This window comes from Vombatus ursinus, unplaced genomic scaffold, assembly GCF_900497805.2.
Source record: "Vombatus ursinus unplaced genomic scaffold, bare-nosed wombat genome assembly UNPS02014818.1, whole genome shotgun sequence".
Taxonomy (NCBI): Eukaryota; Metazoa; Chordata; class Mammalia; order Diprotodontia; family Vombatidae; genus Vombatus; species Vombatus ursinus.
In genome coordinates, this window is record NW_020954596.1 from 72,970,034 (window position 1) to 72,984,431 (window position 14,398).

The 14,398-nt window shown below is 36.3% G+C and overlaps 1 pseudogene; it reads left to right on the forward strand.

Annotated features, from left to right (window-relative positions):
* Positions 1 to 4,944: 4,944 nt before the first annotated feature.
* Positions 4,945 to 5,539, forward strand: LOC114023442 (annotated as a pseudogene).
* The last annotated feature ends 8,859 nt before the right edge of the window (positions 5,540 to 14,398 follow it).

Sequence of the window (14,398 nt, forward strand, 5' to 3'; positions counted from 1 at the left end):
GAGAGAATGTGGGTCTGTAGATGAAGGTTAACCGCATTTCATGATCCCCTTTGTAGTTTACAGCAAAAGAAGTATCTGTCCTGGATAAGCTTTGGTTACGTGACATGACCTATCCTCAAGGTATTTGACAGATGATTTTATTTGGCAACATTGTTCTCTCATGCTGCTTGACTGTGTCCAAATATTTTCAAACCAATTTTTCAGTGACCCTTCTGCTTCCATGGAACCTGAAGCCAGAAATAGTGAATGTTATCTGACAGAACAAATACTATACTTAAATAATTTATGTGCAGTTTACAGGTCCAGGAAAGCAATGCTGTGAATTAATCTGAGCCCTTGAGAGTTTGACTTTAGTTCATGGCTTAAAATGTTCATTTTCATTTCATGTGCTTTCTTCTACTCCTGTTTCTTTGGCATATTGGAAAAGTTGCTAACATCTTTGCTCAAAATAAACTGAGACAGGGGACTTGTTATCACACCGTATATAAATGGTAGGAGGAAAGGAGAAGCTGTATATCATAATGATGCTTTGTTTTCCTTGCTGTTCCTTATACATTTCTGTGTTTTCTATTTTTAAAATGGTGATACTTTCAAACAGGCAATACAGATGCTCAGAAAGAACCTGAGACAACCTCTGGTGCCCTGACCATACCTTTCATTAGTGTCCTTGTTTTCAATAAACAGGGCCAAGGAAAATCTCTTCTTTTGGATTTGCTGCATCATCTAGAAGTGTTTAACACTCAATTTTCCACTAAGCTGAGGGAGAGGCTTTGTGTTAATTCACTAGCAGCAACACTAAAAATGCATCCTATACAAACATTTCAGCACTTTCCCAACTGCTTTCATTTTATCCTGAATCTGGTATCTCATCCTATGCAACTCTTGGCCATGTCCTCCCATAAGTCTTCCACAGGAGTGTCTACTCTGTAACAAACTGGCAGCCTTCCTCGAGATCTTAGGCTGTGGTCTGGGTACCAAGGGAGCTTATGGAATTTCCAGTAGTTATCCCTTATCGAAAATATTTGGACTTAGTCTAACAGCATGTGAGAACAAAGTTGCAGGATAAAATCATCTGAAATACCTTGAGTATATGTATACACAAATAACTGAATGAATGGAAAAGCATTTAGTAAGTTCTTACTATGTGTCAAGCACTGTGCTAAGTGCCAGGGATACAAATGCAAAAACAAAGACAGCCTCAGCCTTCAAAGAGTTTATTTTAATGGGAGGGACAACACACTGTGTGGTCCCCTGGAAGGGCCATGTGGTTACTCAAGCTTCATGGCTATGTGTGTCCAAATGACTTTTCTCTGGTCATCTCACCTGTGATTCTCTACACTTATCTGCAATTCTTCCTTTTAAAGGACAACTGCAAGGATATAGCTCAGTAAGCATGACTAGCCAGGATTCCCATGAGTTCAATTATAATCTCTATGTAGATGACTCCTCATATGTATGTATCCTGCCCTAATCTCTCTCCTGAGCTCTATTTTTACATTACCAATTGCCTGTTGTGCAGCTACCCCTTTTAAAGGCCTATTCAAAAAGCATAGCTCAATGTGCATGACAAGCCAGGATTCCCACGGGTTCAGTTATAATCTCTATGTTGATGCCTCCCCATATCTATGTACCCAGTCCTAATCTCTCTCCTGAGCTCCATTCCCACATCATCGCCTATTGCATATCTCCAACTAAATGTCCCTTGGGCATCGCAAGCTTAATGAATCCAAAAATGGAATGCTCCCTAAATATGCCCTCTCCTCCCAAATTCTCTATTTTTCATAAGGGAGCTCCATCCTGCTAGTCACTCAGATTCACAAATCAACTCTTTCTTCTTATTCCCCATATTGAGCCAGTTGCCAGGTGTTATCAATTCTACCACCATTATGTATTTCACATCCATTCCTTTCTTCTAACACAGCCATCACCACCTCTCACTTATATCGGTGTAATAGCTCTTTAATTAAACTCCCAGCTTCAAGTTTTTGTTTGCTCCAATTTGTCCTCCATACAGTTATAAAAATAAGTATCTTAAAGCACAAGTCTAATCGTGTCATTCCTCTGCTCAAGAACTTTCAGTGGCTCCCTATTGCCTCTAGAAAAAAGAATTCAAACCCCACATATTGGCTTTTTAAATCTTTTGCAAAATACATCTAACCTATTATTTCGGGCATATTTCACATACTCTTTTATGCAAACTAGCCTACTTGCTTTGTACTGAATTCAACATTTCATCTTTCATTCCTATATCTTTGCAGAGGTTTTCTTCTAGACCTAGAATGTACCCTGTCCTCACCTCTGCCTCTTGGAATGCATAACTTCCTTTAAAAGTCCAACTTGGTGCCACCTCTCATAGGAAGTCTTTCCTGCCATCCCTATTTGCAACTATTCTCTTAATTCTTAAATTATTGTGTATGTACTTATCTGTTTGCATATTGGATCATAATTCCCCAATAAAATATAAGCTAGGGGGCAGGGGAGTGGAACTAGTTTTTTCTTTTATTTTGTCTCTGTATCCTTGGTGCTTTATACAGTATTTTGCACATGAAGGTGCTTCATAAATATTCATCAGATTGTATTGTTTCCCATCTCTATAACTATTCACTTACTATCTCTCAATATATAATCAATCTTGGTTTTATGTTAATTGATTTACATGTCTAGCACTTCCTGACTTTTTCAGTTTCTGTATAATCCACAAGCCATTGGCCTCTTTAATATTCTATTCTTGTATCATGTTTCATAATATATTTTTTCACTATGTATTACCTCTGCATCAGTCACTGAATATTAAAATACATGTTGCTTTAATTCAGAGGTTGTTATTTAGTTCTTCATATATTTCCCTATTTTCTTATATATTTTTCTTCCTCATCATCTATAAGAGATATTGGTAAATAAGGTACAATTATTTTCATGCTGGTCTTTATTCAAATGCTTATCATGAACACAGAAAGACTAGGTGACCAAATATCTCATGAAATGATGTTTCTTGTTGCCCTTGGAGGCATGATAAAATCAGTTCTGTCAAAGCCTTTATCTTCCTGTCCAAGGAGAACTTGTGAGCCGTCCTTCCATTTAGCTGCAACTTGTCTTCTGGTTTCATTTATAGTAATAACATCAATTGATATGAATCAGTTCCTACAGCAGTATGTCCACTCATTCATCACAGGACAAGGATCTCACATTTGGAATCCCAACAGCTAAGTTCACGTTTATAGATGGTTTAAAAACTGTGAGTCTTAGAAACTTCTCTGGCTCTCCTTGCCACTCTAGTCAGAGTTCCTGCAGAAGCAAAAAGGTTGGCTTCTCAGCCACCAAGAATTATGAATCATTTTGTATTTTTCTTTCTTTTGCTGGTTGCTATGACCAAATATCCTTCACCAAATGGAAAGCCCACTGGTGACAAGTCTCTTCATGTTTATTAGACTGATCTTTGAAAAGCAGCTATGATCTATTGCTGGGGCTATACTTAAAACCTTTCCAACATGAAAGAACCTATCAGAGCTTATATACCACTGGCATAGCTCTCCAAAATTCAGGGTTATCTCTATCAGATACCACATGAGGCATCTGAGTAGGACTTTGTGTAGTACATCATAATTATTCAATTAAGTTAGAAGCATAACATGTGAACTTTACATTTAAGATTTTGGCTTGCATTTTTTTTCCACTACTTTGCATTCTTTATCTTCTGAATTCTGTTTTCATTTTATGCTTTATGAGGTCTGTGTAATTTTATTAATAATGAAAATGATCATAATTCTAAGAACTTAAACACAATAAATATACCTACCCAATCCCATGTTTTCTACTATTAAAATATGTCTTTTACACATACATGCACATACGCAGAGAAAGGTGTTCCTGTCCATAATAGTTGTTGGGGTTTTGTTGTTGCTGTTGCTTTTTTTTATTTCAGGGTTATTTGCAATGACCCTGATACCTTTGCAATTATGTTCATGCATTGTCAGCAGTTGTCCAGGGTATTATGATATAAGGTTCTTAATGATATGATATCCATTGAACTGACATAATAAGTTTTCAGAGAAAGATAACTTAATTGGCACCCTATTATTGGAGTAATTATGGAGGCTCAGTGGTGATAGGAATGTGCTCAGTGAAGCACAAGGTAATTGGGGTACAGAGTGATTTGAGCAATGGTGATTGGAATCAGCTGTGTGTAATGTACAGTAAGTAAAATTAAGAGACTGGAGAAGATTTTTTTTTCTGGTATGAGACATTTAGCTTTTCAGACCAATAAATAACTTTTCTGTTCTTTTAAATTGTCTTTCCTTCTCGCTTTCAAATCTAGATTCAGTGTCCCTGGCAAGGTTCCTGTAAGTCCATAGCATGATACAATGAAAAGTGCATTGAATTTGAAACTTGGTTTCAAATCTCAGTTCTGCCACCAACTGCACCTGTGAGCTTGGGGCAAGTCAAAAACTCTGTAACTCAGTTTCTTCAATTATAAAAAGAGGGTCTTGAACTAGATGACCTCCTGTTGTTCTAATGTGGTTAGTTTAAAATTTCCCCATTTCATGGAGATTTTTATTTAAGGGTTTCCATAAGCCCAGCAGGTGGGTGGCACGGTGGATAGAGTGTTGGGCCTGGAGTCTGGAAGATTCATTTTCCTGAGTTCACACCTGGCTTCAGACATTTACCAGCTATGTGACCTTAGGCAATTCACTTAACCCTATTTGCCTCAGTTTCTCATCTGTAAAATGAGCTACAGGGAGCCCAAGAAGGAGGAAGTTGCTTCTCAGCAGCCTACTCTCAAGATGGAGGCGCAGAGGGAAGAGGTGGGGGGGGGGGTCATGTTTGATCACGGGGTGCGGGGGGGGGGGGGGGGGGGAAGCACATCAAGTCCAAGGCCCATGGGCCATGGCCTCTGCTGCCCTGGGTGAGCTAGCTCCAGGCACGAGAAAGAAGAGGAGGAGCAATATGGTGGAATTATCAGGAATTATTGATTCAGAGTTTTTAACAAAATGTGGAAACAAATGCAAGATTTGGGGCATTGACACAGAGAGACCTATTCTTCAAGTGGACACCTATGTCTTTGCTGGGGAATATGAAGATACTCTTGGGACCTGTATCGTGTTTGAAGAAAATACAGATCAGGTCGATGCAGAAGGTAACCATAAAACAGAGCTGAAATATAAGTGCCGCACAATGAAGAAGCTGGGTATGACCAGAACACTTCTGACTGACAAGGACAGAGAAGAAAACGTATTTAGGTGGCGTGGAATGGCTGCAGATCAAGGACAATGATCTTTCATATAGACCCAACATGATTTGTAACTTTGCACATCAGAAGGAAGATGACGAAGTTGCAGCTCAAGCCCCAGACAAAACTTTGGAAATGGAAGAGCAGGAGATGCAGTCCAAAGAGAACACAAGCATGGGCAGTGAACTGGAGAAATCAGACCACTTGCAAATGGAGGATGCTGGGCCTCTTCTTGATAGCCCTTCTTCTGAGACAGAAGATTCTATTTCTATGGAAACTCAGGAGTCTGCCTTAGAAGCCACTCCTAGGTGACATCGTTCCTGTAGGTTCTAGGTATAGGCATAAACTGGCATTCTAATTTTGGAGAATTGAATGTATAGCTTTCATTTATTTAAGGATTCTTTGACTTGACCATACACATAGTATAGCTGCATATTGGATAAGTCAGGACCAAGCAATAACCAGATAGTTCTTTTTAAAAAAAAATGTTTTTTTATTCCTCTCTTTCAGATTATCTAAATTAAGGATTTTGGCTGAAGGGGGTATTGTATGTAGGTAAAGGCACTATTTTTTAGGGGGCTTAAAGGATTTCTAGGAACTTGAGTAGAGGCATCCTGAGTAAAACATAGCTACTTGTTCAAACCTTTCCTCTAAAAGGATAACCAGGAAATTCTAGTCATTACTAGAAAGCATTGTTTGCTCCTGCTAATTAAATTTGTTCTGCAGTGATGATTGGACTTTTTTCAAGTGTGGAAATCCCTTCCACATTGTTGATGTAATCCCCATTTTTACTCCCCACACCCCAACCCCAAGTTAATTTTAGAGGCCCTCAGTGGTTAAGTGATTTGCCTAGGAGTCATACAGCTGGTATGTCAGGCAGGAACCTAGGATTTCCTGACTGTCAAGGCTCTCTCCTCTGTACCATGATTCTGTTCTGTCTTGGAATGGTTGCCAGAAATTTAATTTTCAGAATTATTACAGACTTCTGATTCTATAACATTGGGCTTATATACCTTGTTTCTATAGTGCAAGAAACTATAGAGGATCATTTTTTAAGATTGTATAACAAACCATTGCAGATAAACAAAGGTCAGATAAACGAGGTGGTAATGTAGGCTATTTAGATGAAAATGGGGTAATAAATCCCCTGGAGAACAGGATGCATTTTCTTCTCATTTGTTTATAATAATGTTTAGTGTATAGTAAAATAAAATCTTATTTTTCAGGGGGAAAAATGAGCTGGAGAAGGGGAATGGCTATCCACTCCAGTATCTTTGCCAAGAAAACCCCAAATGTAGTCACAAAGAATGGGACACAACTGAAACAACTCAATGACAACAACAACCTAAGCCCTAGACAATGTTTAAAGATCTAGATGTATATCTCTTCTCAGATATTTACCTTTCTGGACTTCAGTTTCTTAATCTGAAAAATGATGGTGAGAATACAACTCACAAGACTATTGCAAAGATCAACTGAAATAATGTTAATGGAGTGCTTTACAAACCTCAATGCAAGTACTGTTGTTATTTTTATCTTGTCATCTTTTTGAAGGAATTCAGATAAAAATGGTTTTTGCTAGTAACCCTTTCTATTTAATGATCTGTGGACTATTGCATGCATAGATAAAATAACTGCTTTTTGCAGTTGAATAAAAGTATTAGGAGTAAGTTCATCCTCTGTAGACTCACTGAAAACATTTCTGGGATAACTCCAGTAGCAGACAGAAATTATATGTGTCCCCACAAGGCTTTGATTTCATTTACTAACTCTATATTTTCAAAGCATTTCATTACACATAGTTTGAAAATTATGAGTATTTGATTTGGTGACATCTATTTAAAGTGTTGTTCTCAAATTTGTTATGGATCTACATTATGTCCAAGTGATTATGAGCAACAATTGGGTCCATGATTATGCTCAGATTATAGTATGGTTTATTGATTGCATTCTCAGGGATATTTTAAGGTCTATATTACAGTATAGAGATTTGTTATCTGTCAGTCTGTAAAAGATACTGACCTTCTAACCAATAGTTCATGTCTTGCTAGGTATTCATCAGGTGCTAAATTCTTACAGGTTGCAATTACGTGTTATACAGTTTCTACAACTTCTTTGCAAAATCTGCTTTGATCACCAAGCCTGGGGTACTTAAGGATAGCCTTTGTATAATTTTGGGTGTCAATAACCTGTTCTGAATTGCCTTCATCAAGTCCTCCATTTCCAGAAACAAATCCATACGACTTAGCCCTTTATTGGATGCTTGGTTGCTGACTTATCTTTTGACTGAGGTTTTAGAGATGCTGCCCTTTGATTGTACTTGTATCTTAGCTATTTCATAGGCACTATTCAGAGTTAAATGGTTTTTGGTTAAATTCGAGAAATCCTGTGGTGTGTATCTCTTTGTTCTTACAGCCTTTGTTCTTAGTAAAATGATCTCAGCTTGTTCCAAATGGATTTTTAGGTTTCTGGCCTGTTTATCATGTGCTCTGAAAATGTTTATCCATCTACCTCTTCCTTTTTGATGAGGAAGAATCCATCTTGCTATGGCTACTTGAGGGTGATGGGCCCTGTGTTTCACTAATATTTTTTGTTAAAATACTTTTCCAAATTTGTTATGGTCCACTTATAGTTCCAAACATGCACATAAAGACTGGCATTACATTGGCGTTTGTTGCTTTAAACATGTTCTTTGCTGTTGAACTTTGATTTCAAGGAGTTGGTAAGTCTAAAGACTCAGCCACAGCTTTCTCCTTGATAGACATAGATGCTTGATAGATAAATGGTTGGTGTGTCTTGTCTGGGGGAGACCAAGGTCTTAGTATTGCCTTTATTCTTTGGTTCAACCTTACCTCTGGATTCACATTTGAAGCCTATAGGATTTATCTTTCCTCAATAAACATTAGGAAGATTACACTTATGAAGTCCAAATGACATTTTAATATATTTGGAGAAAGATTTCATGAGATCAAATACTTGTTTAGTGTAGCTTTTGTGTCATCCATATATATCATATGACTAAGCCATACTTATTAATTTTTAAGGAGATGATGATGAATTTAAGCCTAGCCAGACCCATACTCACTTAAACTGTCTTCCTTGAAATACACTGTGTTTTATGTCAATTATTCTTGACATTATCGTGATGGTGGTATATTTTCAGTAGAGAGCAATTTGCCATGTAGATATCAAAAACCCTAGCATACTCACTGTGCTTGAGTCTATTCTATATTTTAGCATTTCATTAATAAGCCATGAGTGTAGAACTGAGCCAAAGGCTTTGCAATAATTAATAAAGGAAATGTAAATGTTACAGTGTTTTCAGGTGGCTTGTCCAATAATTACCATATCAATAATGTTCCGTATGCTCACCAGCATGTTTAGCACACCTTTTTTTTTTCTTCTTAGCCAATATATTACTTTCTTGTAAGTGGTTATAAATTTGTGCATAGGTATGTGTGTGATTTAAGCTATGAATTCTTTGTATAAAGTACATAAACAAACTGATTGGCCTTTATTTGAAGCTATCACTGTTGCTCTCATAGGAGATGCCTTCTGTTAAGAAAGGTGAGATCAGATTTGTGTCTGAGAGGAAGCTGATAAAGAGCTTTGACAGTAATTCATGATCCACTGTGAAGCATTTAAATCAATAATTATAGATCTTATCTAGCCCCACTACTTTCCAGTTTTGCAGAGAAACTAGAATTTCTGTAATGTCCCTTCATGTCACTATTTTGTTGTTCATTCAATTAATGGAGCACATGCTTTTTTGTTTCATACAATTCAACTTGCATTTTCGGTGTGTTGGACTCTTTTTAAACCTATAGATGACCAGTCATTTTCTACATTCTCCTAATTAGGGGATTCCCTCTCTCTTCTGATCTCTTCTTCAAGCCTTAGTAGCAGAGTTTTGGTTGATATTGAAATGTTTATTTTATTCTTTTTGCTACTTTGACTCCTTGTGTTGCCTTAAACTTTTAAAATTTGCTTTCAATTATTAAGAAAATCTAAAATTTCTGATACACTTTTGTTTTACAGAATCCATTATACATACCTCTATATTGTTGCCTTTAATTAGACGATGCAGTATTCAAGTTGTCTACAGCTCACACCAGTCAGGTATTGATGCAATCTTTCAATTACTTTCTATAGGTCTTCAAGAGTGATCTCAAGTGACTTCTTCCATGGTGATATTTGTTGTCTGTCCTTACAAGTATTCCTTTAGAGCTCTGAATGTCTTTTTAAGGTTCTTACCATGGCTATGGCTCCTACATATACAATCATGGCAAGGTTACAGAAATGTTTTTATGCTTTCTGTCAAATACTATAGGAGCATATTTTTTTTCCATGATATAGCAGATACTATCTTTTATAAGTTACTGTTTTAGTATAAATGATCAGCTAGCTAATTCATGACATCAATTTCAGTAAGAGCTTTTTAGAATTCCAGTCCAAGTGGGTGCATTTACTTTTCAGAATCATCTGAGATATTGATGTTGTTTTGGTCATATTTTAATAAGGTATAATTTCCTGAGTTTCCATGAAGTAAAAATGGTCAATGATGTCTTCAACTCTTTCTTCTTCATATTTTAGTATCTCTTTGATTTTGTCTCTTGTCTTATATAATTTTGGCTTACAAGTAAACTTTTTTTTTTATGATTGCTCTGCATTAGTCCAAAATACATTATTATGTGACTGAGGTTACCATTGACAAAAAAAAAAAAAAAAACACAGTGTGAAGCCTTTGTCTATGACTGGTGATATTTGTTTCCAAATTAACTATGTGATATAGTAATGGAACATAATGACAACATTCATGTTTTAGTCCATTTTTATGCATACTCTTGTTTTTCCCATTTTCATGGTCAGCATTATCTGCACCAAAGTGCTTCTAGCACATGAGGCATTTCAATTACTGGTTGTTCCACCAAATCTTGCCCTTTTTGTTGGTACCAGAACAAGACTGAATGCTACTTGCTCCACTGTTCTGTATGTAAAGCATCATCTTGATTTCAAGTAGGACCAGCCTACCACTCTATGCCATTATATCAATTTCTCAATTTCTTAGATACATAGGAGTTTTTTCACATTAGTCAAAGTGGTAACACAATCGATGGTATTGCCAGAACCAAAATGATCATGTTTTCAAATTCCTGTTAGGCTATAACCACTACTAGAGAGGTCTTAAGGCATTAAACATCCTCATTATATTAATGCCATGCTTTGTATTGTCTTATTTTACTATTATTTACCCTACCCCTACCTTTACCATGACTTGAAAGTTGGATTAGCAATGAAGGTTGTGGTGTTGGTTGTGGTGTTTATGATTTATATTATTCTAGGATTATTTTACCTTTGTGAGAATGAAATATGAAGAATGGTCCTCTATGAGAATGAAATATGAAGAAAAACAACAACAGCTATATCAGGAGAAGCCATCTAGACTTTACTTTCAGGGAATTTTGGTCCTATGACATGTAAATCTTAGATAAGTCCCAGATATCTGCAGTAAGGCCAGCAGAAAGTCAAATGTTACTGATAAAGTGGAGATGAAGTGAATATGTTAACTTTGAAGTTTTACTGACAACTTTGAAATGATTTGGAAACTAAATATTCCCACCCCCTCAAAAAAAAAAAAAAAAACCAAACAGAAAAATGAGACCTCGAATGCCTGCCCCACCAGCACCTCTCCTTCAATCTCCACGGGTTGGTCTCAACTGAGTCCATGCTGCTGAGTGCTCCCAACTCTAATCCATGGTAACATAAAGGGAGTTCTACTCAGTGCCTCTCTCATTCCCCATTCTCTTCCCCACACTGCCTGGATTCTCTCATCATCCTTTTCCTGTCCACATGCTATCTGCCTCTGTACACCCCCCACCATTTATTGCTTGTCTTTGTAATTTCTGTGTCATTCACCCCTCTACCCTTTGTGCTTTATTAAAGTGTGATTGCAGCCTCACCTCCCATTGCCATCATGGTCTTTCCTAGCAAGTACCTAAAGATTTATTTGTCTCTTTCATTCAGTACCTAGCCCAGTGGAATTAAAACTACAACTTATATTGTAGTAATGGTTGTGGTTTTAATTTCACATGTATATATATATTTATATGTGTGTATGTATATGCGTATGTATGAATATATGTATGTGTGTGTCTGTATATGTATGTGTATGTATGTATATGTCTATATGTGTGTGTGTATATGTATGCATGTATATGCGTGTGTGTATATATAATATATATTCAATTGTACACTAGAAACATTTCATGATTTTGTAAATTAGCAATTCAAGGATTATTTCTTAGAATTGTAGGATATGACATTTCTTTTGTGCATGTTTAAGTAAAACATTTACTATCCAATTCATCTTCCCATTATCTATCTTTTTATATTGTCTTAATGAAATCCTTTTTTTTTTATTTTTGGATGCATATGTTACTTGTATAATCTGGCACATAGGTGGCATTGCTAGGAGTTGGAGCCATGGTTTGGATAGTGGATAATCCGAAGAAGCAAACCAAACCTAGAAAGTAGTGAGGGATCGATCCTAGAGTCTTGTGGGAACTCCTGGGGCCCAAGGCTACTCAAAATTATGTGTAGCATAATGCACTTAATAACGAGTGCTTGGTCAGTGTTGATAACCAGGAGGCAGGGCTGGATGATCAGAGAGAGAAATTCTGTCACCTAAAAGATAAGGGCTAACTCCCTCAAATTTAGAGGATTTAGATCAACTGGATATTATATGCACATTTAATCTTAATGGAAGCTGAATGGTCTCTTAAAACTCTTTTAAAATACTTATCTCTTATTGAAATTGCAGGACTAATCCAATAGTAAGAAAATCTCTTGGCTATCATTCTAGCTTCTCCATCCCCAATCCTGGTATGGGCTATCTAGGGTGACAGTAAGGCCTGTGCTCTCTGCATTTTATATTCATGCTTCAATAGGAGGATAATAATAATCATAATAATCTTCAAATATTTAATAAAATGAACTGGCTTAAAAGTAGCCTTATCTACTTGCTACTGAAAGATTTAAAGTTGGAAATAACCCTTTGCCACATATGAGTCAAGTTGCTATTTTTCCTTTGGCTGGATTTATCATAACCACTCTAGATAGAAAAAATATTTTCCTGCTGTTCAAGTTTAATTAGGTAGAAATATTTTATGTGACCTCTGAAAGAGAGTTAGACCACTGCAACAAGAGGTCAGGTCTATGAAACAAAGCAGATTATAGTAAACCTCTAAATGTCTGAGTCAAAATAACCTATTTAATGGGTTAATTAATACTTCCAATAAAGAAAGAAAACAAAATGGTTTCTTTCCACCAATGTTTTCTGCATTTAATCTCATTAAAAAAAAACTAAAATCAACAATCAGCTGTTTATTTCATGTAAGTACTTGCTTTAGTTATTGCTAGTGTACTTGACAGAAGAAAAGCTATCATTTACAATATGGAAGATGTTATTAAGTTCTAAAGCATAGACTTATAATATATAACATTTATATAGTGTTTTGAGGGTTGCAAAGTTTTTTACGGATATTATCTCGCTTAAAACTCACTGTGAGGTAGGTGCTACTGGCATTTTTGACCCCATTTTACAAATAAGCAAGCAAGGCTTGGCTACAGTCACACAGCTATCAAATGCCAAAGGCAGGATTTGAGCTCAGACTCTCCTACCTCCAAGTCAAGCATTCTTTCCACCACACTTCCTCTATAGAAGTTCAGATTCATTTGTCTCTTTCATTCAGTACCTAGCCCAGTGGAACTAAAACCACAACTAATATTATATTGGTTGTGGTTTTAATTTCACATGTATATATATTTATATGCATGTGTATGTATATGTGTATGTGTATGTGTGAATATATGTATGTGTCTATATATGCATGTGTATGTGTGTGTGTATATATAATATATATTCAATTCTACACTAGAAACATATTTACTTTTGATCATCTTTCACGAATAAAAAAAGAGTTCCATTCTTAACTTCTCTATTGCTATCAGTAATACCAAAGTAAAAACTGCATCCTCATTTTTAACACATTCTTTCACCTTATCCCCTATGTGAATTCAGTCCCATCAATGTTTTCCATATAGATTTTAATATAATTTTCCTTACGATAGTAATAGTAAGTTCTTGTGTTGCCTTCTGCCTGAAAGGCCTTTCCTCATCCCCTTAATATTTAGCACTTTCTCCTGTACAAATCAGTTTGTATTGTCTTCTCTTCTCTTCTTTCTCTCTGTCTCTGTCCCTCTGTCTCTCTGTCTCTCTGTCTCTCTGTCTCTCTCTCTCTCTGTCTCTCTCTTTCTCTCTCCTCTTTTCCCCCTGTAATTTTAGATACCGAGATTTGGAGATGGAAGGGAGCTGAAATGTAGCGTAGTAGTATATTTACTGGTATGGTCACTAGAGGACCAATCCTTGGAGTCAGAAATATCTATGTTCAAGTTCTGTTTATGATGCATACTGTGACCATGGGCAAGTCATTTAACTTCTCATTACCTTGGTCAACTTTCTAAGACTCAAAGTTACAGAAGTATTGTTAATCTACATTTGTGGAGGGGGTTTCTACACCAGCAGTTCTCAATATCAATGAAATAATAGGTCTAGACCAAACAGAGACAGAGACAGAGAGTATTTTCTTTCCTGTGTTCATGTTGCATCTCTCTATAGGTTTCTTGAAGTTCCAGAACCTTACACATAATAGACACTTAGAAAATGCTTATTGAATGGAATGGTAATGGACTCAGAATGCAGAATAAGACAGTTGGCCTTTTTGGACAATGCCCATGTAGCCATTGTTTTACTTGACTATACACATTTATAGCCGAGTTTGGTTTGGTTTGTTTGGCTTTTTTATTCTTTCTCTAGTAGGAGTATAGGAAAAAGAATGTGTATTTTTGTTGACTTAAAAAAATTAAATTAAAAAAAGGAAGTCTGCAAGCTCTTGCTAACAATGATTTGCCTATGATAAGCAAAACAAAAGACATCATTAAAGTCAGTCGGTCAGTAAACATTTATTAAGCATCTACTAAGTGCTCTTATAGTCGAACAGGGAAGATAATATGCAAATAACTGTGTACACACAAGATATACACAGGATCATTTGGTGATTATCAACAAAAGGAAGACACTAGAATTAAGAGGGATCAGGAAGGACTTCTATA